The 23,975-nt window shown below is 50.9% G+C and overlaps 1 long non-coding RNA gene across 1 annotated transcript in view; it reads left to right on the top strand.

Annotated features, from left to right (window-relative positions):
* LOC141273632 (uncharacterized) overlaps positions 1-23,975 on the top strand; it is a 256,905-nt gene that overhangs the window by 69,452 nt on the left and 163,478 nt on the right. The window lies entirely within an intron of this gene.

Below are 23,975 nucleotides of genomic sequence, written 5' to 3'. Positions count from 1 at the left end.
TGGGTGATGCCTTGAATTGGATCACCCCCCTATGGGAAGCATGGGATCCTATCGTCTCTGACCTGCAGGCCTTCCTGATGGCCTTTCTAATGGTCTTCGATGACCCTAACCCTGAGGCTTCTGCTAAAGCTTCCCTTCCCAGTATCCTGGAGCAGTCCCGATGGGTGATGCGTGTAGGTAGCCCACCAGCTCTCCAGCCTGAAGAGACAGCCGCCCACACAGAATTCACATAGGATGACAATGCTCCACAGAATACTTCTCTTCCCAACCTCAAGAGGCAGTCCAGACGTGCAAGGCATAGAGGTAAACCATCACGTCAGGTTCTGTCCTCCCAAAGACCTCCTGTTCCCCAGCCTGTAGAGGCAGCTATCCGCACAGAATCCATGAAGGTTGACCATGTTCGTCAGGCAAAGCAGAGGCCGGAACTCAGTCACAAAATCGGATTGCGGTCCTGCTGCAGTTGTTTGGGACACCCTGATGGTCTCTGTCCAGCGAAGGTTGGAGAGTCCCAAGACATTAGGCCTGTAGGAGAGGCTGCCCTTGGCGTTAGTGTTTCCTCTCCACAGATGACCGTGACTGTCTCCGTGGCAAGTGAAGGCCTTGGATTAACAGGAAGTTTCGGGCGTAAAGCCTTGAAGAGTCAGTGTCTGATTCCCGTCCGACAACTCCAGAATCCGGTTTGGGCATTGTCAGCGGAAGGACGAGCCCTACTCAGAAACAGTCAAAATATGTCTGTACAAATTAAGCTCCAGATTGGAGCATTATACATGAAGAAGTTCACATTCCAGGTGCTGTCTGGTTTACCCACAGGTCGTCCAGAGCCGAGAGATCTAGTGCCCACTCAGGTCTGGAGATCCTGCATGGTGTTTCCTGGGGGACTGCTGATGTACAAGGGGTGTCCAGTCCCCATATCTTCAGGACAGTCAGCAGTGTTTTCTTCTTCACCAGATCTGCTAGTCGCTGACTTGCTGTGCACTGAAGTCTCCGAAGGAAGGGAAGCGGAGGCAATGTCCCCACACAGTCTCGACGATTGTACCAATGATCTGGCTTTAGGCACCGCCCCGCCTCGCAGACGTGTCATCTCAGAAACCAGACTGAAGTTTTTCCCTAAGCAAGGATCCTCCATCTCTAACAAATCTGGCTATAAGTTCATCAAGGCGGTGGCTACCTCCAAGTCTCTGCACCCCTCCAACCAGGGGGAGGACCTCCAGTTGCCTCCTGAATCCTCCGGGGTGTTATCTGATAACAAATAGAGAGAGACTTTTCTGCACCCTGTACCTGGTACTTCGCCCACTTCATCCAGTAAGCTTAGCAAAGTGTACGTCAAGGCGGTGTTTTCCCCCGAGTCTCTGCACCCCTCCGACCCGGTGGAGGATCTCCAGTTGTCCCGTGAATCTTTTGGGGTGCTATCCGATATTAACAAATGGAGAGAGACTTTCCTGTGTCTTGTTCCTGGTACTTCACTCACTTCATCTGTTGCTGAGGATGGCTCGATGGGAGGAAGCATCCTAGTCACCAAGATGGTGAGACCAGTTTCGTTCCCTCTAGTGGACAGAAGAGGTAATTTTCTTGAAGAGAAGGATCGGCCTCCAAATTCTCTGCAGAAAATCCTTGCAGACTTGAAGAAGAGGGGGCGTAAAGGGGGTGGGGGCACTGTAACATCCTTGGCGGTGTGCTGGCATGGCTTACCACCTCCCACCATGCAAGACCGCCATCTTACCTATCAATCCAGGCTGCACACTTTGCTCCAATACCTGCTGTGTCTCTTGTCTGATTGCTTAGGGCGGCGGCGTGGCTACTGCCTGATTCTTATAGTTACTGTGTGCGCACTCTTAATGTCTCCCCAGCCTATTGCTGTGAGTCACTGGATACTTATACCCCCTCCACCCAGTAAGGTGTGCCTGAGCAACACTTTCATTCAGTTTGTTCTGTGCAACTGAGTTGCCAGGTCCTGTCCTGTATCTAGTCTGTTTCCGCCACCGTGGGGACTGTATACCCAGGCTTGTTGCCCGTATCTGTGACTTCTAGTCTGTTTCCGCCACTCTGGGGGCTGAGTTCCCAGGCTCGTTCCTGTATCTTGTTCCTGGTTCAGTTCCTGTCTGAACAGTGTCCTAGCCCGTTACCTGTTTGTCTCTATGTCCGAACCTTCCCTTTTCCTGCAGTGTCTGAACCTGCACCTAACTCCAACTCGTTGTCTCTGTACTTCTGTTTGTGAGTTTTGTGTCCACTCGCTACTTTATTGTAAGTACCTTGTGTGTATCTGGTTCTGTTTGTCCCGTTACCCTGCCTCCGTATCTACCTCCTGTGCTCTAACTATCTTCCTGCATTTTCCAGTCTGTTCCATGTGAACAGAGCCCTGTCCTGTCTGCCATCACCTTCTGCTCTGCTTGTTCACTGCACCTGCGGTTTTGCTGCGCTCTGCTTGTTCACCGCACCTGCGGTTTTGTTCTGCTTTGCTTGTTCACTGCACCTGCGGTTCCGCTCTGCTCTGCTTGTTCACCGCACCTGCGGTTCCTCTTTGCTTGTTCACCGCACCTGCGGTTCCGCTCTGCTCTGCTTGTTCACCGCACCTGCGGTTCCGCTCTGCTCTGCTAGTTCACCGCACCTGCGGTCCCGCTCTTCTCTGCTAGTTCACCTCACCGGCGGTTCCGCTCTGCTTTGCTTGTTCACCGCACATGCGGTTCCACTCTGCTCTGCTTGTTCACCGCACCTGCGGTTCCACTCTGCTCTGCTTGTTCACCGCACCTGCGGTTCCGCTCTGCTGTGCTTGTTCACCGTACCTGCGGTTCCGCTCTGCTCTGCTAGTTCACCACACCTGCGGTTCCGCTCTGCTCTGCTTGTTCACCGCACCTGCGGTTCCGCTCTGCTCTGTTTGTTCATCGCACCTACGGTTCCGCTCCGCTCTGCTTGTTCACCGCACCTGCGGTTCCGCTCTGCTCTGCTTGTTCACCGCACCTGCGGTTCCGCTCTGCTCTGCTTGTTCACCGCACCTGCGGTTCCGCTCTGCTCTGCTAGTTCACCGCACCTGTGGTTTTGCTCCGCTCTGCTTGTTCACCGCACCTGCGGTTTTGCTCCGCTCTGCTTGTTCACCGCACCTGCGGTGCCTGCCAGTGCCCACCTGTCTGTATGCCAGCCTAACCTGCCTGTTCCTGCATTCCCCGGTGTGGGTCAACAGCTGTGACCGGGGTCTGACCTGGAGTAGCACCTGGTCCCTCTGCTCGGTTACTCCCTGGTTCACGGAGTCGACTGAGCCGCTGTGTGACCTTGGTCGGACCGAGTTGATACTTAGTTACGCCCCTCCAGGCACTCCTCGGTTCATGGTCCAGTGGGATCACTAATCATGCTCACACCAGTCAGTCCGGGCATGTGCGTAACAGCGGTCATTTTATAGGTATGAATAAATCTTGGTCCCAGCTTCCAGGAAGGAACATTCAAATTGATACTCCTGGTAGACAACCACACAAAGTCATTCACATTTGGGTCCGTACCTGGCGAGCGTTTCCTGTCAGCCATACGTTTGTACCTGAATTCCATGATCTTCAAATTACTCACAACCCCCCGCCACAAAGAGGAGAGCGACAAAGCAAAACGTTCCTCCTCAAAAACTCCCAAAACCCCATCCCCCACTAAAAGTACCAAACTGTGGATGGAAACCATATGCACCAAAGAACGGTGACCTGCCAGTAGATACTTGGCGATGATTATTAATAGCTATTTTTGCCAATAGTAAGTATGATGCCCAATCCTCCTGGGTTTCGGAGAGAAAGCACCTGAGATAAGTCTCTAAATTCTGATTAATGCGCTCAGTCTCCCCTTCGACTGAGGATAAAAGGCAGATGAAAAGGATAGCTGCACCCCCATTCGAGAACAGAAAGCTTTCCAGAACTTAGAAACAAACTGGGACCCCCGATCTGACACCACATTGGAGGGAACCTCGTGAAGCTTCACCTTTTCATTTCTAAATACATGAGCAAGCGTCTTGGTATTCGGATGTGCCGCTGATGCGACAAAGTGAACCATTTTACTGAACATATCTACAACCACCAAAACCACAGTCTTGCCTGCACATATCGATAGGTCAGTAATAAAATCCATGGACAAGTAGTTCATGGCTTGCTAGGAATAGGTAGTAGAAGAAGACTACCAGACGGACTGGTATGCAATACTTTAGAATGCGCGCAAATACAAGCAGACAGATGTTCAACCTCATACGGATGCAACCCCGGCCACCAAAAATGATGAGAAAGGAGGTCCGCAGTTGCCTTACCACATAGATGACCAGCAAGCACAGAGTTGTGATGTTCCCTAATTACTTAACGGCGTAGATTAGATAGTACAAATAACCTCCCCGAAGGGCAGGAGGCAGGGGCGTCCCCTTGAGCCTCCAACACCTCCAGTTCAGGGTACAATGCTGAAATGGTCACCACCACCAGGGAAGCTCCGGAACAAAGCATCAGTCTTGATGTTTTTGACCCCTGGACGGAAAGTGACAACAAAATTGAACCTAGTAAAAACAGCGATCATCTAGCTTGCCTAGGGTTGAGATGTTTAGCCGATTGAAGATATGACAGGTTCTTATGGTCTGTGATGACTGTAAAGGGATGGACAGCCCCCTCCAACCAATGTCGCCATTTTTCGAATACAAAATTTAATCGCCAAAAGCTCCCTATTACCAATGTCATAATTTCAGCCGAAGATAATTTCTTGGAAAAGAAAGCGCATGGACGCCACTTACCAGGGGACGGACCCTGAGACACCACAGCCTCAACCCCCACCTCCGACGCATCAACTTCCACGATAAAAGATTGAGAAACATCGGGTTGACCGAGTATAGGTGCAGTGGCAAAACAACTCTTTAGGGAAGAAAAAGCCTGCAGGGCGGCATCCGATCATTTAGAAAAATCAGACCCCTTCCTTGTCATGTCAGTGAGGGGTGTCACAATTACCGAATAATTTTGGATAAATTTCTGGTAAAAATTAGTAAAGCCCAGAAAATGCTGTAAAGTCTTTAGGTTCTCGGGACGGTCCCAATCAAGGGCAGCACGGACCTTCTCCGGATCCATCCGAAAACCCAAAGATGACAACAGGTACCCCAAAAACTGCACCTCCTGGATGGCGAAAACACATTTTTTCTAGTTTGGCATATAGTTTGCTATCCCTTATTATCTGAAGCACCGGTTTAACATGCCCCGATGTGTCTCAAAATCAGGTGCGTAAACCAAAATATCATCCAGATAGACCACCACAAACCTACCCACCAAATGATGGAAAATATAATTTATAAAATGCTGGAACACCGCAGGTGCATTGGTCAGACCGAAAGTCATAACCAGACTCTCAAAATGGCCCTCAAGGTTATTGAACGCTGTTTTCCATTCATCCCCTTCTCTGATTCTAATCAGATTGTAGGCTCCCTTTAAATCCAACTTGGAGAACACTCTCACAACCTGGCTGAATAAACTTGGAATCAGAGGAAGAGGGTATTGATCTCAGATGGTAATTTGATTCAATTACTGGAAATATTAAAAGGGACTTAGACCGCCATCTCTCTTTTTCACAAAGAAGAACCCTGCCGCCACGGGCGAAGATGAGGGTCTGATATGTCCCTTCTCCAGACTTTCCGCAATGAAATCCTTCATGGCTTGTCAAAGGGCCAGAAAGATTATACAGTCTGGACTTTGGTAGTTTCAGGTCTGGGGTTCAGGTTAATAAGACAGTCATATGAACGAGAGAACCCCCTCTCAGAAAAAACATCCTCAAAACCAGACAAAAACGCAAGGTAAGGTCTTTGTAGAGACTGTAGAAAGGGAAATATTTAAACAGTTCTCATGGCAGTAATCTCCCCATTCAATGATCTCTCTGGATTGCCAATGCATTAGTAATCAGATTATGTTTCACCAACCAGAGTAGACCCTGTACAATTGGAGTGGGAAGACCATCTAGGACATAGCAAGGAAATATCTCACAGTGAAGAGACCCCACCCTCAGTCTTACATTATGTACAATCTGAGTCAGAGCTTTCTGTGCAAGTGGAGCTGAGTCGATGGCAAAAATCAAAATGGGCTTAGCTAAAGTATAGCAAGCAAGCCCATGAGTTCTCACAAACTCAGCATCAACCATGCTGACTCCAGCTCCACTGTCTACAAACACAGAAATTTTCTCAGTCCTGCTCTCTAGCATCACCTCTGCTGTAAGGACAAACCGAGAACTGCAGGTTGACGACAAACACACCCCTTGATTATCCAACTCCAGACTACCAAGGGTTAATTAAGTTTTATTTTGTTTAGGAATCGAGGGACAGGCACCAATAAAATGTCCCTTTTTTCCACAAAAAAAACACACGCCCTTTTTTTGTGGATCTCAGGGGAAATGTACGATGCAGAGGCACCCCCTAACTGCATGGGTTCTTCCACCTCGCCCAGTACTGGTTCACCCCCAGACCGCTCCCCTGGCAAAGGGATATTATCCCAATATGAGGGCTCCGGAGAAGGTGGTCTCCCCCACCTATCCAAAAGGTGTCTATCAACATGTATAGCCAAAGATATGGCTGCCTCCAAGGACTCTGGGATTTCATACACTATCAAGCGGTATTTCAACCTTCCAGAAAGGCCCTGACAAAATTGGCTTTTAAGAGCTGGGTCATTCCATTTGATATCATTTACCCATCTGCGGAATTCTGAGCTATACACTGACCAATTTCCCTGCTGAAGGGGACGCAGCCTGGACTCAGCCAAGGAGATTTGGTCAGGATCATCATAGATGAGGGCTAGAGCCCTGAAAAACCCCTCCACAAACTAAGGCAAACAGAACCCTGCGTCAAAGAGAATGCCCAGGATTGAGGATCTCCTTGCAACAGTGAGATTACAATCCCCACTCACTGCTCCTCATTTCCAGAGGAGTAAGGACGAAGTTTAAAATACAATTTGCAAGTTTCTTGAACACAAAAAAAATTGTCTCTACCTCCTGAAAATCTGTCCTGGAGGGCAACCTTGGGTTCAAACTGGACCCGCATACCCGCAGAGACCCCAACATTAAGGTCCTGCAGCCGCTGTTGCTGCTGCTGAACCTCAGAGCGGAGGTCAGTCACATCCAGAGATAGCTTGTGCAGCTACTCTGTAAGCATTGCAATGGGATCCATGAACCAAAGGAGAGAGAAAAAAAAACACCCCACAAAAACCCCACACACAAATAAAACCACGTCAGTTTTTTTTTTCTTATTTATGCATGGCCGGTGATAATGTCACGCAAGGTGAGGGAAAGACTAAGTGCAACACGAAGAGAGGGAGAGGAAAGCCAAACACTAGGAAAAGGGGGAGTGGAGACCCCTCGGCAGATTCAATATTACCCTGCCTACCCTATCGTCCCTATATAGGTTCCACACCTATCGCCGAGCAGGAACCTAAGCCCTGAATGTCCCTAGAGCTTGGCCCTCGATAGTGAGGTGACGGAGTGAGCACTAGTCAGGCCCCACTACAAACTAAAGACAACAAGGTAGACAATCAAAGGGGATACTCTTAGCTTGAGCTGACACCAGAGATAATGCCAACTACCCTCAAAGGGCACCAGAGTAGAAAGTAGCCGACTGTTAGTGCTTCAAGCCTGCACAGAGGTACATAGAAGTATCACCGGCGACTCTCTGGAGAAACTGAGACTATTTAACTACCCAGCAAGGGTGTGTCAATATGCAGCAGAAGGTGGAGATCGCTGCTGGGTCCTAAAGGAAGAAGAATATAACTATACTACAGAGATGAGGGAATCAAGAAGGCGTCTGCAATGCCAAGCGCAGTGACATTCTATAGCCGGCTCCAGAGCAACTGTCTGTCACATCTGACACACCCGTGGCAATACCGAATAATGGGTCCCATATAATGCACCATACAGAATATTGGACCCCATTTAATGCTGCATATTTAATAATGAGCCCCATATAGTGCCACATACAGAATAATGGGCCCCATATAATGCTGCATACCGAATAATGGGCCCCATATAATGCTCCAAACCGAATAATGAGCCCCATATAATGCTCCAAAACGAATAATGGGCCCCATATAATGCTGCATACAGAATAATGGGCCCCATATAATGCTGCATACCAAATAATGGACCCCATATAATGCTCTATGCAGAATAATGAGCCCCATATATAGCTCCATACAGTATGGGTCCCATATAAAGCTCCATACAGTATGGGCCCCATATATAGCTCCATACAGTATGGGTCCCATATATAGCTCCATACAGTATAGGCCTCATATTTATTATATTGCTCCATTCAGTATGGGCCCCATATATTGCTTCATTCAGTCATTCAGTAAGGGCCACATATATTGCTCCATTCAGTATGGGCCCAATATATAACCACATACAGTATGGGCCCTATATATATATATAAATATATATATAAATCAAATACTCACCTCTTCTCGCTTGCGGCAGGTCAGGACTCCTCAGCATCTTCACGCACTCGACACTTTCAGAGCAGTGGGTACACTGTAGTGACGTCATCACGCTCTCTGCCCTGACATGTCACTGAGTCAGGAGATGCGGAAGACGCCAGAGCTGCGAAGGAATGACGAGAGGTAAGTACCGGGGCCCTGAGGAAGCAGGGAGGCCCACTCGTGGGTGCTGGAAAAGGGCTATCCTGACTCAACGGGCCCATAGCGTGCCGGGGTCCCTGGCGGTGAGTGGGCCCCCCGCTTCCTAAGGGCCCAGGCACTTGCCAGGAGAAATGTGCCGTCACAGGACCCGAGACTAGGCCCTCAAATCGGGACAGTCCCGCCAAATACGGGAAGGTTGGAAGCTATGCTCTGTGTGACCCGGAAGTGACTTTTACAATGTAAGCCTATTGAGCCTCAAAACGAATATATTAACAAACTGACACTACATTACATGCACATACACACATTTAATCCATAAAAAAAGTTAATGGGAGTGCTTCTTTAAAACGTGGCAATAACCAGCACAGACTACCATCAAAATAGGCCTCTATTATAATTCTGAATGTTTACTGCTCCATACCTTTTCTGAGACCAAACATGGACCAACTCTACACCGTCTGGAACTGGTTCTCACCCCCTCAGAAGTGGTTCCAGTAGATAAACAGTTGTTACCTAAATAGAAATGTACCTACCTTCTGTTGCTTTCACTGTTTAGCTGACTATACATGTTCACAAGCTGTCATCCATATGCTTGGTAGACCGACAACTATTACTCCTGATATTTTTTTATACAGTTTGACTGTAAATGCATGTGTTCTCAATAGGCACAGGGAACACCTTAGACGCCTTTCTCAGAGGCTTATCTTATTTAACCCCTTTCCGACCTTGTCAGTAATAATACGTAGCTGTGTCCTGGGCCTATAGGGCCAGCTACGTACTATTACGCGCCCTGTGATCGCGCCCACACACAAGTGGTGCAGGGCGATCGCCGCCGGGTGTCAGCTGATAATCACAGCTGACAACCGGTGCTATGTGCCAGGAGCGTTCCCGCACCGCTGCTGGCTGGTGATGAGCGAGCATGCTCGCTACTGCTCAGTTATCACCCGAGCATCTCACTGCTCGAGATGCTCACCGCTCGCCGAGTATTTCTATATATTTCTATATCAGACCTGGCGTCGCCATGCTCGTCACAGTCACTCCATAATCAGACAGTGTAGGGAGAGGTGCTGCTGAACTAGGGAGAGATTTGCTTGTTTATTGGGTAGTGTAGGTAGAATAGAAGTATATTACACTTATCCATCTCAACAAACAGTCCTTCTGAGGACTAATCCATCTGCAGAGATATCAGGCAGGCAGTGTATATTGGCAGGCAGGCAATGTATATAGTAGACTGCAGTGCATATAGCACAAGAGGCTCCATTCCAGTTTTGTCTGCTGCTGCTGTTAGATATTTTTAGACAAAGGCCCAGGTCTAAGAAATAATTTTTTGGGGATTTTAATCCTCATTATTTGCTTAAAAAGCAATCCAGAGAACACCGTTTTTCTGCGCCATTTGCTTGTTAGCACTGTAGAATACAGCCAGGTCCTTTCCATATTACAGAGTTAAAAATCCAGCTATTTAAAACTATGTTTTCTCCATCACACGGATCACATATACATTTTCAGAAAATACTGCCATTTCTGGCCTCCATTAAAATTTGTTTCAGTGTGTCAGCGAAGCTATTGACACCAGTTTGCTGTTCAAAATAGTTACCTACAGGCCAGGTATTTAAAACTGTGGCTTGTCCGGATCACATATAAGTTCGCTCCAAATTCAGCCATTTGTAGTGAGCTTGGAAGATATTGTCCTCCATTTAAAATGGGCAAGGCATGTGGCAAGGGAAGGTGAACTGAACGTGATGGTGATGGTGCATGCAGAGGCCGAGGCCGTGGGCAAGTTGAAATTCTGCAACAAACACCCACATCTTCTCGCTCGACCTTCCTGTCCCAAATAATAGGGGATCGCAGAACACCACTATTGAACACAGAGCAGTGTGAAAAGGTTATTGGCTGGATAGCAGATAATGCTTCCAGTCACTTAGCCACCACCACCCTGTCTTCCACATGGTGAAGTCTCAGTAGCCGTGAGTCTGGACCGCATATTCCTCACCCTTAACTTCCTTCCTCCCACCATGCCGAGTGCCCAGAGACAACTGATTCCACACTTGCACACTCCGAAGAGCTGTTCACTTTTCCATTTATAGATTCAGTCCTCTCACCCAGTCCACTTGAAGCGGGGCAAGCGGAGATCGCATGTAGCGATGCCCAAATTTTTGAGCAGCCACGGTCACACAAAGGCGACGGTGGGAAAGTGTCACAAGAGGTGGACGATGATGACACAATTGCCAGAAAGTCAGGAGGAGGATCAGGGTGCAGAAATGGAAGATGAGGTGGTGGATGATATAGTAACTGACCCAACCTGGCAGGAGGACATGCAGGGCGAGGACAGCAGCACACAGGGGGAGGGAGGCAGAGCACCCCAACAGGCAGGAAGAAGCAGTGTGGTGGCCGCAGACAGAAGGCAGGCAACCGTTTCCCGTAATACCAACACGAAGGCAGTTGCTAGCACAACTGTTAGGTCTTCCCGAGTCTGGTTGTTTTTTTAAAGACTCTGCTGATAACCCCAAAAAGGCGATTTGTACCATCTGCCAGGCCAGCATCGGCAGGGGTGGCAAAAATACCAGCCTGACCACCACCAGCATGATCAGGCACATGGCAGCAAAGCACCCGACTTTGTGGGCCGACCCCAGGGTCCTGGAACAGTGTCTGCGGGTAGCACCACTGCTTCTTCCGCTGTTGTGCATGCAAGCCAATCCCCTGTGCATGGTGCATGTGAAGATGCCTCCTGCCCTGCACCTGTCGTTGCACACTCTCACGTAGCAGCATCAGGAAGCACGTCCACGTCCTTGTCCCAGTGCAGCTTTCAGTTGTCCATACCCCAGTCCTTGGAACGGAAGCGCAAATACGCAGCCAACGCCCCACAGGCTACACTACTAAATTCCCACATTTCGCCACTGCTTGTGTGGCGCCCCTGAGGGTTCAGTCGCCACAGAGGTACTGCACCTCACCCAGAGGTGTGGTGTCTCCTTCTCTCAGGTAAGGAGGGAGTGCTGCCCGGAACCACAACACCTGCATCCAACACTACACTACTCCAGGCCGGTTGGAAGGGCAACATGCATGTGCGTAGCTGCTGAGCCCTGTCCCTGGCTGGAGTGGGGGGAACCCAGAGGTAGGGGGAACCAGTAGTGGGTGTGGGTGGAGGAAGCAGTTTAGGGGAGCACTATAGAAGGAGGTATAAAATAGGGAAGCCATCTTAGGGTGGCAGAGCAGTTCAGAAGTACAGTTCAGAACAGTCAGTCAGGGAGCAGAGTCTCTCTAGGAGCTCTGCTCCGCAAGTAGGGCCCAGTCCTAGAGGCCCAGGTGGGAAGCAGAGGAGTAGGCTCCGATCTAAGGAAGGGATCCCAGGGGGTTTGGCCCATACACCCCGAATCTGCCAGAAGACAGAGGGATCGTAGGCCGCAAGAAGGGGACCGGCCCCTGGGCCAGCCGTGTTACTCCAAGTCTCGGCTGGGAAAACCGGAGGCTTCTGGCTTATATAGTCAGTTGCCGAAGCCTCATTCTAATCACCGTGTGGGTCAAGCAGGTCCGGGAACTCCGATGAGACAGGAGGGACTTCAGAGCACCCGAGCGGGATTGAGAGTGGGAAGCGGAGGGCAGGAGGGAGAAAGACCCAGCGTGAAGATGGTCTAGCTAGGAACACAAGAAAGTGGGGTCTTGTCAGGTACTCCTAATCTGCCTGAGGAAGTGCTGAACCCCTGCCTGGTGAACGCAGCGCGACGTGGGAGGCTGACACCTGTACCGTGCACCAGTGGAACTGTCATAAGAACTGTGAGTAAAAACTCGGATGACTGCACCGCACTGCCTCCGTCCATTCTTTCACCTGCGCCATCTCTCCCTCCCGGCACTACAACACCCAGCGCACCTTCATGTCCTACACTGCCCTGGAGCTAGCTCTACCTGTGGAGAGCCACACCATCCCTGCTGCCGTAACACCAGTTCCAGAGGACTGCTCCGCAGCGGCGGCACCCTTTAGCCGCAATCCACAGGTGACGTCACGAACTTTCCAAATACCCTATAAATATTCCCCCCTTTTTACTGACCGCCCTGGGTCACAGACCGGGCCAGCCACCGTGATATCCCCCTCCGGCATCCAGAAGAGGCCCGGCTTCCGAGTACCCCACGGCCCAGGGGGCGTGTCACTTGCGCTCGAAATGTTGCCTTTTAGGCTCGTGGAGATGGAAGCATTCCGCAACCTGATTGCGGCGGCCGTCACTCGGTACTTGGTCCCCAGCCGCCACTATTTCTCCCGGTGTGCCTTCTCCGCATTACACGCATTACATTACACGCATTATGTGTCCCAAAACATTAGCCGTGCCCTCAACAATGCAGTTACCGAGGACAGAGAGGAGGAGGAGGAGAGCATGGTCACTCGTCCTCTTGATGTTTATGTTACGCTGCCTTTCCCATGACCCTCGAGTTCTCAAAATTTTGGGTGACAGTCATTACTGGTTGGTGACAGTTCTAGACCCACGCTACAAGGAAAACTTTATATCCCTTAATCCTGAGGCGGACAGGTCTATAAAAATGGGGCAGTACCAGAAGGCCCTTGTTGCGGAGCTATTAAAAACTTCCCATCAGAAAACTCTGGCAGCAGGGGTCACAGTTTGTTGGACAACCGAGGACTACAGGCAAGAAAGACACAACTCCAATCCAGCAGAGGCAGGGGTACACTGTCAAAGTTCTGGGAGAATTTTCTCAGCCCCTCCCATCGCACAAGCCCTGAGGCACGGGATACTCTCACAAGGAGTGCAAAGTTTGGGAAGATGCTGAGGGAGTACCTTGCCGACTGTACCAATGTCCTCCGTGATTCCTCTGTGCCTTATAATTATTGGGTATCCAAGCTGGATGCGTGGAATGAACTGGCTCTCTATGCCTTGAAGGTCCTGGCCTGCCCTGCTGCTAGCGTTTTATCAGAGTGGGTTTTTAGTGCCACTGGTGGAATTATAACTGATAAGCGCATCCGCCTGTCAACTGAAAATGCTGACAGGCTGACTCTTATAAAAATGAACATGGGCTGGATTGGGCCAGACTTCTCAACACCACCGAATGATAGCAGCATAACATCAACTCAAATCCAGTGTCTTTTTTTGGGAGGTGTATTCCCATGCACCTTTTCACACCCACACATGGGTATATGACGCACTCCCTGGGCCTGTGTTGTGTAGCGTTGTGCACGCGGGGAATACCCGGAGCCGGATCTGTCGGGGTTAGTAGTCCTCGTGGCGGTGACCCGGTCCGTGCCCAGGGTGTCAAACTAAGTGGCGGAATTTAGCAGAAGATGTTATAGTGTTCGACTACGCCACCCGTTGAATGCGGTTATGAAGCCGCCGCTGCAGGGCAGACCGCTGAGGTCGGTGGTACAGTTGTGCAGCGTGGGTAGTATAACCCCCAACGGGAGGGGTATGGCCTCAGGGCAGCAGACGTGGATGATGGGGATAGCAGAATTGCACGCAGGCACCAGGAACCACTCAGAGACGGTGCGGTGTAGTTCAGGGTCTTTACTGGTGGCAAAGGTAGACCCTCCCGGGAGTACTGGCTAGCGATCGGGGCCTGGTCAGTCCGTGAGCAGATAGGATCTCCCCCGGCCAGGCGGAGTTGTAGGCCTCCCCAACTAATTGTACTCTTCCTGGCTACCTTGCTAGAAGCGGGTAAAAGTAGCCCACGTCCCTGAGTGTACCGTGTGGTGCTCACCCGTATGGCCGGTGACTCGGGGCCTTCTGGTAGCCTCCGCTCCACGACGGCGGTGCTGGTCCCTTGCGTGTGACCGTGCCTTCGGGTTTCTTGGCCAGAGGACCTGAAATCCCCTGCCGGACGGTTTCTGCTGCTGGGTATGGAACAGTCCCCACAGCCTCGGACTCCGTGTCCGGTGAGATCTCTTCAGTCAGGACGAGCTCTACAGCTTCCAGTCCTGGACCCCTTTTATCACTGCTCCCACAGAGCTCCTGATCTTGCTCTCCCTGCATCTGCTCCACTCCAGACCAGACTGTGTCTCTGTCTGGGACTCCTCTTCTTCTCTTTTTTTTCTTTTTTTTTTTTTTTCTAACCCCAACTCAGCCCCAGTTTATATAGGGGAAGTTCTTCCCCTCCCAGGACTGGGCAGGAGGTGTGGCATGCTTAGGGTTCCTGACCAGGAGACCTCCCACCTGCTCACAGACGTAATATTGCTATTACTGTGGTAACCAGAACCCTGGGGTGCCACATTCCCCCCTAGTAAAATTTAGTACTCCGGGACTAAACATATTTTTGAAAACATAACAGGGTATAAACAGGAACAATACAATAAGGAAAAACACGTTAGGGTGGTCACGGAGTGTCCGCAACCGGGTGCAATTTTTGAAGCAAAAAGGGTGTCCATTTCACCAAAGAACGGGGAGCCGTAACCAGGTAGGGGTCTGTCCTGCCCCGAGTCTTTAACAGTCTATAGTCCGTTCCTGGGTTACGCTCCAAACATATATACAACAGAGTTCCGGTTAATCCACAAAAGACACCTATAAAATAACTGGAAAAACATAATTATTTACAAGCAACAGTAAACAGGTAAATACCAATAAGACAGTCTGAACACTTTAGATCCTCCAACGTACGGGCAACTGGCCTCTATTGGCCCTAGTAGACCTACGGAGCTTACTGACCGATCCTGAGCTACAGGGTGTAGGAGCTGTCAAAGGTAAGCTGGGCAGCTGTCTACGGACTCTTTGGCTCACTAGGGGCACGGCAGGCTCACTATAAGCAGAGGGTCGATTCTCCTGGTCTGCTTGTGTGGGGTCTTCTGCCTCCTGGACCGGCTGCTCTTCCAGCTCTACCTGTTTTTCCGTAGGCACTTGGGATGCTGGCTGGAGGAAGGTGAGGATGGGTACCACAACAGCGCCATTTACCTGTGTCCAAGACCGAGGGAAGTCTCCGAGTACAGTACTGACCATCTCTTCCCTTTCCTCTGCGGGTCGAGGGTTTTCTTGATCTTCTTCAGGGTTTCGTAGCTGCTCGGGACACTTCTTCAGGTGATCTCGGGAGACAATGGCTGTGGTTTCTCCTCCATCCTTACTGATTGTGCAGATTTTTGGGTTTTCATGGCTTGATGGCAGTACGGTGTACGGGTCCTTCTCCCACTGGTCGTCCAACTTGTGGAGCCGTCTTTTCCTCTTCAAGACCTGCTCTCCAGGTACCAGGGGAACAGCGGGAGCACACTGGTTGTAAGTCTTCTCCTGTCTTTCTCTTGCTTGACGGAGACTTCGCTCAACGCTCTCCTGTACTTTCCGGTACTGCTGCTGCCTCTCTGTGTCCCAGTCTGCTTCTAGTGAAGTGTCCTCGGGTGTCAGGACTCCCATATCCAGATCAACAGGCAGCTTACCAGGTCTTGCTCTCATTAGGTAAGCCGGGGTACAGTTGGTAGAACCTACAGGGATGTGGTTGTATAGGTCCACCAGATCAGGCAGTTTCTCAGGCCACAGACTGCGTTCTTCCAGGGGCAATGTTTTCAGAAGGTCTATCACCACCTGGTTCATCTTCTCGCAAAGTCCATTGGTTTGCGGATGATAGGGTGTTGTTCTTATCTTCCGGCAGCCATACAGAGTGCAGAACTCCTGGAAGACTTCCGCTTCAAAGGCAGGTCCTTGGTCCGTCAGCACCTGCTCTGGGTATCCGTGTGGACGACAGAAGTGCTGCTGGAAGGCTCTAGCTGCTGTTTGAGCCGTTAAGTCCTTGACGGGGACTACAACCAAGAACCGGGAGTAGTGATCCACGATGGTTAACGCAAAGACGTAGCCACTTCTGCTGGGGGTCAGTTTTACATGGTCCAAGGCTACCAGTTCCAACGGCTGCCTGGTGACGATGGACTGCAGGGGAGTCTTCTGGCTGGCACGGTCCTTCCTTCTTAGGTTGCATGGGCCACAGTCTCTGCACCACCTCTCGATGGTCCCTCTCATGCCTACCCAGTGGAACCGCCCGCGCAGCAGGAACTCCAGCTTCTTCCATCCGAAGTGCCCAGCTCCATCGTGGTATGCCTCCAGTACCATAGCCGCGTCTCTTCTTGGCACCACTACTTGCCAGATCAGTTCATGCGTCCGGGAGTTAACCATTCTGCGGCACAACTTCCCCTTGTAAAGAAACAGTCGACTCTTCTCAGCCCACAGTTGCTTGGTCTCCTCCGGAGCGTCTGGGTCAAGGCGGGCATCTGGCCGAGTCAGCATCTCCTTCACTAGTCGGACGGCGGGGTCACTGTCTTGTGTTTCCGCCCAGTTGTAATGAGGTAAGGGGTTGAATGTAGCGGATTGCTTACCCCTTACACGGTGGGAATACTGGGTAGTCCCATGACGGTGAAACGCGGGGAGTTCAACTTCTTCCAGTTCCTCTGGATCTTCCCCTACGTCCGGTAGGTTTGGCATTCTGGACAAGGCATCCGCGTTGGTATTGGAGCGTCCTGCCCGGTATTTGATCGTGAACTCATAGTTGGACAGGCGGGCCATCCATCTCTGCTCCAGGGCACCGAGTCTTGCAGTGTCCAGGTGTGTCAACGGGTTGTTATCCGTGTACACGGTGAACCGCGAAGAGGCGAGGTAGTGCTTAAAGCGTTCGGTGACTGCCCACACCACTGCCAGGAACTCTAGCTTGAATGAGCTGTAATTCTCAGGGTTTCTTTCGGTGGGTCGCAGTTTTCGGCTGGCGTAAGCAATTACCCGTTCTCTCCCCTGCTGGATCTGGGACAGTACGGCTCCTAGCCCGATGTTACTTGCGTCGGTGTAGAGGATAAAGGGCTGGCTGTAATCAGGGTACGCCAGGATTTCATCCCCCGTGAGGGCCATCTTCAGCTGGCGGAAGGACTCTTCTTCCAGCTTCTCCCATCTGAAGGGCGGCTTCTGGTTCTTGGCCTTCCTGGACTGGCCTATCAGGAGGTCCTGCATAGGAGCTGCCTTTTTGGTGAAACCGGGAATGAATCTTCGGTAGTAGCCTACCAACCCGAGGAACTGCCGCACTTCCTTTACGCTGGAGGGTCTTTACCATTCCTTAATCGCGGTGATCTTATCAGGGTCGGGAGCCACTCCGTCAGCACTCACCACGTGTCCCAGGTACTGCACTTTTGGTTTTAGCAGGTGACACTTCGACAGTTTCACCTTCAGACCGTAGTTTGCCAGGGCTTCGAACACTTCCGCCAGGTGTTTCAGGTGGTCCTCGTAGGTTTTGGAATAAACTATAACATCGTCCAGGTACAGCAGGACCGTCTCAAAGTTCCGGTGTCCCAGACAGCATTCCATCAATCGTTGGAAGGTTCCTGGTGCGTTGCAGAGTCCGAACGGCATGCAGGTAAACTCGCTAAGTCCCATCGGGGTGGTGAATGCGGTCTTCTCCCGGTCCGCCTCTGCGACAGGAACCTGCCAGTACCCGCTAGTGAGATCCAAAGTGGAGAAGAAGTTAGCAGATTTTAAAGCAGCCAAAGACTCCTCTATCCTTGGTAAGGGGTACGCATCTTTGTGTGTGATACGGTTGATTTTCCGGCAATCTACACACATTCTCATGGTGTTGTCTTTCTTTTTAACCAAGACTAGTGGAGCTGCCCAGGGGCTACAGCTATCCCTGATTACCCCAGCCTCCTTCATGTCTCTAAGCATCCCCTTGGCGTGTTGGTAGTGTGCAGGGGGTACGGGACGATACCTTTCCTTTATGGGAGGATGATCTCCCGTGGGGATGTGATGTTCCATTCCCTTTACTCGCCCGAAGTCCAGCGGGTGTTTACTGAACACTCTCTCGTATTCCTGGATCACCCGGTAGACTCCCTGCTTTTGGTGAGCAGGTGTGGAGTCAGTACCCAAATGCAGTTGCTGACACCAGTCCTCCATTTGTTGCTTAGAGCCGTTACCTTCCTCTGGATGAGATGGAGGCAAGGGTTCCACGGACTGTACAGAATTTTGGTTGATGGTATACAATTTGGCTAGCGTAGCATACCGGGGCAGGTACACTTCCCTCTTCCCGATATTTATTATGCGAACGGGCACCCTCCCATGGCGTACATCAACCACCCCCCGCGCCGTCAAAATGGTGGGCCTACTATCTGAGTAGACTGGTTCTACCATTGCCTGGTAATCTCTACCTCTCAGACCAATAGCTGCCCGGCACCAAATCATCATTTCACTTTTCGGGGGCATGGCAATAGGGAAAGGGTCACACATTCTCACGCTACCAATCTCACCACCGGAGAGTTCCACCTGTTGCCGTCGCATCAGTGCCCGGATCTCTTTTTGGAGCACTCGCTGCTGGCCGGAGCTGGCGTTCTTGGCAACCTGCTGTAAAATGAGAATCACCTCTGCAAGACAATTTTCAATCACATTAGTTCCTAGAGTTATCTTTGGGTGACTCTCGCGCTTGTCAATGTCTACAATGATCAGTCCCTGTGCTGCCAGTTCGACTTTACCGATTTTAATGGTCATCTCTTTAAATCCGATCTGTGGCACGGGCTGACCATTGCTGGCGATGATACTCAAGTCGTCGTCTGGGTAGCGGGTTATATCCGAGTCATTCCAGTACTGCTTGAAGAGCACGTACGGGATGGTGGCGACCTGTGACCCGGTGTCAAGTAGGGCACTCATAGGAATGCCATCCAGTACCACAGGCAAGACTGGACGTCCTCCCACGTATTTGTCACGCCAGTTCGATGGGCCTGGTGATCTTATTCCTAGGGGTTGGCCCTCTACCCCAGGTTGTGCCAGTTTAAAGGACAGTACCTTGCCATATGTCCGGGTTGATTGCAGCGGCGGCAGATGGGTTTATCGTCCTCGTTGTATCGGTCGCTGGGTCTTCCTCTGGCCAGTGGGGTCCTCCTTGGTCGGCGCCACGGGATATCCTCCGGTCCGGATGCCAGCTGGATCTTCCCTGGAGTAGAAACCTGTAAAGACTGCACAGTTCGGGTTAGCGCGGCAACGCTTTTAGTTAGCTCTTGGACCTGACGGTGCAGGTCTGTAGCCGGGTCATTGTTTAAAGCCTGCGCATCAGCTCCCACAGGCCCTGCCGACAAGGGCGCCGTCTCCTGGTGGTAAATGGTAGCAGGGCGTTTGTGGGTCACAGCGCCACCTGGTGCCGGTTCTCGGAGCACCCGGATGGCTCTGTCCTTGAACTGTGCAAAGTCCAGATGAGGGTCCTGTAAGGCCATTGCTCGCAACTGGGTTCGGTGGGCATTGCAATGTAGACCCTCTATAAATTGTTCAGTCAACAACTTGTCTTCGTTTCCCACGCCGTCAGGGTCGGCCTGCTTAATGGCTCTCAGGGCCTCTTGTAGGTTTAGTGCATAGTCCCTTATATTCTCATGTGCTCGCTGCTTGCACCCGTAGAATCTAAGCTTGATCTCGGCTGAGGTACGGGTATCAAAGGTGTCCTTCAGCCGGGCTAGTATCTCTGCGACAGTCCTCCTCCTCCCAAGTGGCCAGGACTTTACCTCCCTTTGGGCTGCCCCTGTTAATTGAGCCACCAGGATGCTCACTTTTTGCTCTTCTGTGAGGGGGTACACCTGGAAGAGGCTATCCAGCCTTTCTCTGAAGTCATTTAGGGTATGGGACTCCCCTGAGTACTGGGGTAGCCAGGCTGCCCCCGGGATGTAGGGCATGGTGAAAGGCATGACCGCAGCAGCGGTGGTGCTGGCGGTGGCTGTAGCAGTGAAGCTCTCCTCCGTATCTGACATCCTCCTCCCCCCTAGTGGACCGTGGCCTACCTTGCGATGATTCTCTTCCGTAGGCCGCGGCTCCGCAGTGGATCGTCAGGGTTGAGGACCTTCCGTCGCGCTCCTGTGACGTCGGCGTCTGCTGGGCTCCTTCCAGGACCTTACGCAACGTCCGGACGTGAGGCGGGGCTTCAGTTCTCGCGCGCTTTCGGAGTCCACGCCCCTCTTCTTCTCGCGCGGCGTCCTCGAGATGGCGTCCAATGGCGGGAAAACTCCACGGATGGCGGGAAGAAGGCAAAAGATGGCGTCGGATGGCGGGAAAACTCCACGGATGGCGGGAAGAAGGCAAAAGATGGCGTCGGATGGCGGGAATCTTCACCACAGGTAAGTTTAACAGTCTTTTTCAGGCACGCAGTACCCGGTGGTTGCGGGCACGAGATCCTGCCGACTACGCCAAAGTTGACGCACCCCCTGGGCCTGTGTTGTGTAGCGTTGCGCACGCGGGGAATACCCGGAGCCGGATCTGTCGGGGTTAGTAGTCCTCGTGGCGGTGACCCGGTCCGTGCCCAGGGTGTCAAACTAAGTGGCAGAATTTAGCAGAAGATGTTATAGTGTTCGACTACGCCACCCGTTGAATGCGGTTATGAAGCCGCCGCTGCAGGGCAGACCGCTGAGGCCGGTGGTACAGTTGTGCAGCGTGGGTAGTATAACCCCCAACGGGAGGGGTATGGCCTCAGGGCAGCAGACCTGGATGATGGGGATAGCAGAATTGCACGCAGGCACCAGGAACCACTCAGAGACGGTGCGGTGTAGTTCAGGGTCTTTACTGGTGGCAAAGGTAGACCCTCCCGGGAGTACTGGCTAGCGATCGGGGCCTGGTCAGTCCGTGAGCAGATAGGATCTCCCCCGGCCAGGCGGAGTTGTAGACCTCCCCAACTAATTGTACTCTTCCTGGCTACCTTGCTAGAAGCGGGTAAAAGTAGCCCACGTCCCTGAGTGTACCGTGTGGTGCTCACCCGTATGGCCGGTGACTCGGGGCCTTCTGGTAGCCTCCGCTCCACGACGGCGGTGCTGGTCCCTTGCGTGTGACCGTGCCTTCGGGTTTCTTGGCCAGAGGACCTGAAATCCCCTGCCGGACGGTTTCTGCTGCTGGGTATGGAACAGTCCCCACAGCCTCAGACTCCGTGTCCGGTGAGATCTCTTCAGTCAGGACGAGCTCTACAGCTTCCAGTCCTGGACCCCTTTTATCACTGCTCCCACAGAGCTCCTGATCTTGCTCTCCCTGCATCTGCTCCACTCCAGACCAGACTGTGTCTCTGTCTGGGACTCCTCTTCTTCTCTTCTTTTTTCTTTTTTTTTTTTTTTCTAACCCCACCTCAGCCCCAGTTTATATAGGGGAAGTTCTTCCCCTCCCAGGACTGGGCAGGAGGTGTGGCATGCTTAGGGTTCCTGACCAGGAGACCTCCCACCTGCTCACAGACGTAATATTGCTATTACTGTGGTAACCAGAACCCTGGGGTGCCACATATACACTTCCTGATTTTGTCTATTTTCTCTTGTCCTCCTCCTTATCCTCATCCTCCACCACCACATCACCAGGGTGACCATGGTCCGTGATGCAACACCCACATAATTTTTTTAAAGGGTGTTTATGATGTGCGTAAAAAAAAATTTTTATACAGTATGTTCATGTATATGCCCCAGGGGAAAATTTTTGTCAGCCCATTCACTTAGTGCATGGGCATTACAGGTATAGGAGACCCGCTCCTTTCTAATGGGAACATTTTCTTTATGAGGCCCTCCACCACGTCTCTTCCAAGGGGCATTGGAGTGCCTACAAATTTTTGGCAACCCTTGCATTCACTGCTTAGGCCAACAATATGGGAGACCCACTTTCTAATAATGGGAACATTTTTTCATGAGGCCCTCTACATCTCTTCCAAGGGGCATTGGAGTGCCTCCCAATTTTTGGCAGCCCTTGCATTCACTGCATAGGCCAACACTATGGGAGACCCACTTCCTAATAATGGGAACATGGTTTTCAGGAGGCCCTCTGACCTCCACATCTCTTCCAAAGGGCATTGGAGTGCCTCCCAATTTTTAGCAGCCCTTGCATTCACTGCATAGGCCAACACTATGGGAGACCCACTTCCTAATAATGGGAGAATTTTTTCATGAGGCCCTCTACGTCTCTTCCAAGGGGCATTGGAGTGCCTCCCAATTTTTGGCAGCCCTTGCATTCACTGCATAGGCCAACACTATGGGAGACCCACTTCCTAATAATGGGAACTTTTTTTTATGAGGCCCTTTACGTCTCTTCCAAGGGGCATTGGAGTGCCTCCAAATTTTTGGCAACCCTTGCATTCACTGCATAGGCAAACACAATGGAGACCCACTTCCTAATAATGAGAACATTGTTTTCAGGAGGCCCTCTCACCTCCACGTCTCTTCCAAGGGGCATTATAATAATAATAATAAGTTTTTGTTTTTATAGCGCCAACATATTCCGCAGCACTTTACAAATTTTAGGGGGGACATATACAGACAATACAGAATAAGCATATCACATATCGAAAGGAGTGAGGGCCCTGCTCGCAAGCTTACAGTCTATGAGGAAATGGGGGAGACACAAAAGGTAAAAAGTACATATATTGTATAATGCAGCCTTGATATACTGAATAGTATGAATAATAATACATGGACTGGTGTCCTGCCAATATGTGTACTGTCCTGACAGAGGCTATTAAGTGCATGGTTGGTATGAACCTGAAGAAGATTTTAATATGGAGGAAAACTGGGACGGACAGAGTGTGTTTAGGCGATACGCCAGTCTAAAGAAATGTGTTTTTAGGGTTCGCTTGAAACTGTGGGTATTGGGAATTAATCGAACTGTCCTGGGTAGTGCATTCCAAAGAATTGGCGCAGCACGCGAGAAATCTTGGAGACGGGAGTGGGAAGTTCGGATTATGGGGGATTTTAGTTTTAAGTCATTTGCAGAACGGAGGGCACGTGTAGGGTGGTAGACTGAGACAAGGGAGGAGATGTAGGGGGGTACTGAAGCATGGAGCGCTTTGTGGGTAAGCGTGATAAGTTTAAAATGAACTCTATATTGCATGGGCAACCAATGCAATGACTGGCACAGGGAAGAGGCATCGGTGTAGCGGTTGGCGATGAATATGATCCTGGCTGCTACGTTAAGGACGGATTGGAGAGGGGAGAGTTTAGTAAGAGGGAGACCGATTAGTAGAGCGTTGCAATAGTCAAGACGAGAATGAATAAGAGCTTCATTAAGAATTTTTGCTGAGTCAAAGGTGAGAAAAGTCCTGATTCTTGAGATAGATATTTTTGAGGTGTAAATGACATGAACGAGCGAGTGATTTGATGTGAGGAGTGAAAGAAAGATCTGAATCAAAAATGACCCCAAGACAGCGGGCTTGTTGCTGGGGAGTAATGGTTGAGCCACAAACGGAAATGGCAATATCGGGCACAGGTAGGTTAGTGGAGGGAGGAAAGACGAGTAGTTCAGTTTTTGACAGATTCAGTTTTAGGTAGAGGGAGGACATAATGTTAGACACAGCAGAAAGACAATCACTGGTCTTTTGTAATAATGCAGGGGTGATGTCCGGAGCAGAGGTGTATAATTGGGTGTCATCAGCATACAGATGGTACTCAAAACCGAATCTACTGATTGTTTGTCCAATAGGAGCAGTGTATAAGGAGAAAAGAAGGGGGCC

This window comes from Phyllobates terribilis, unplaced genomic scaffold, assembly GCF_046119375.1.
Source record: "Phyllobates terribilis strain yellow unplaced genomic scaffold, ASM4611937v1 Scaffold_5__5_contigs__length_657084704, whole genome shotgun sequence".
In the NCBI taxonomy this organism is placed as follows: Eukaryota; Metazoa; Chordata; class Amphibia; order Anura; family Dendrobatidae; genus Phyllobates; species Phyllobates terribilis.
The sequence above is the reverse complement of the archived record's forward strand: the minus strand, read 5'-3'. Positions and strand labels throughout refer to the sequence as shown.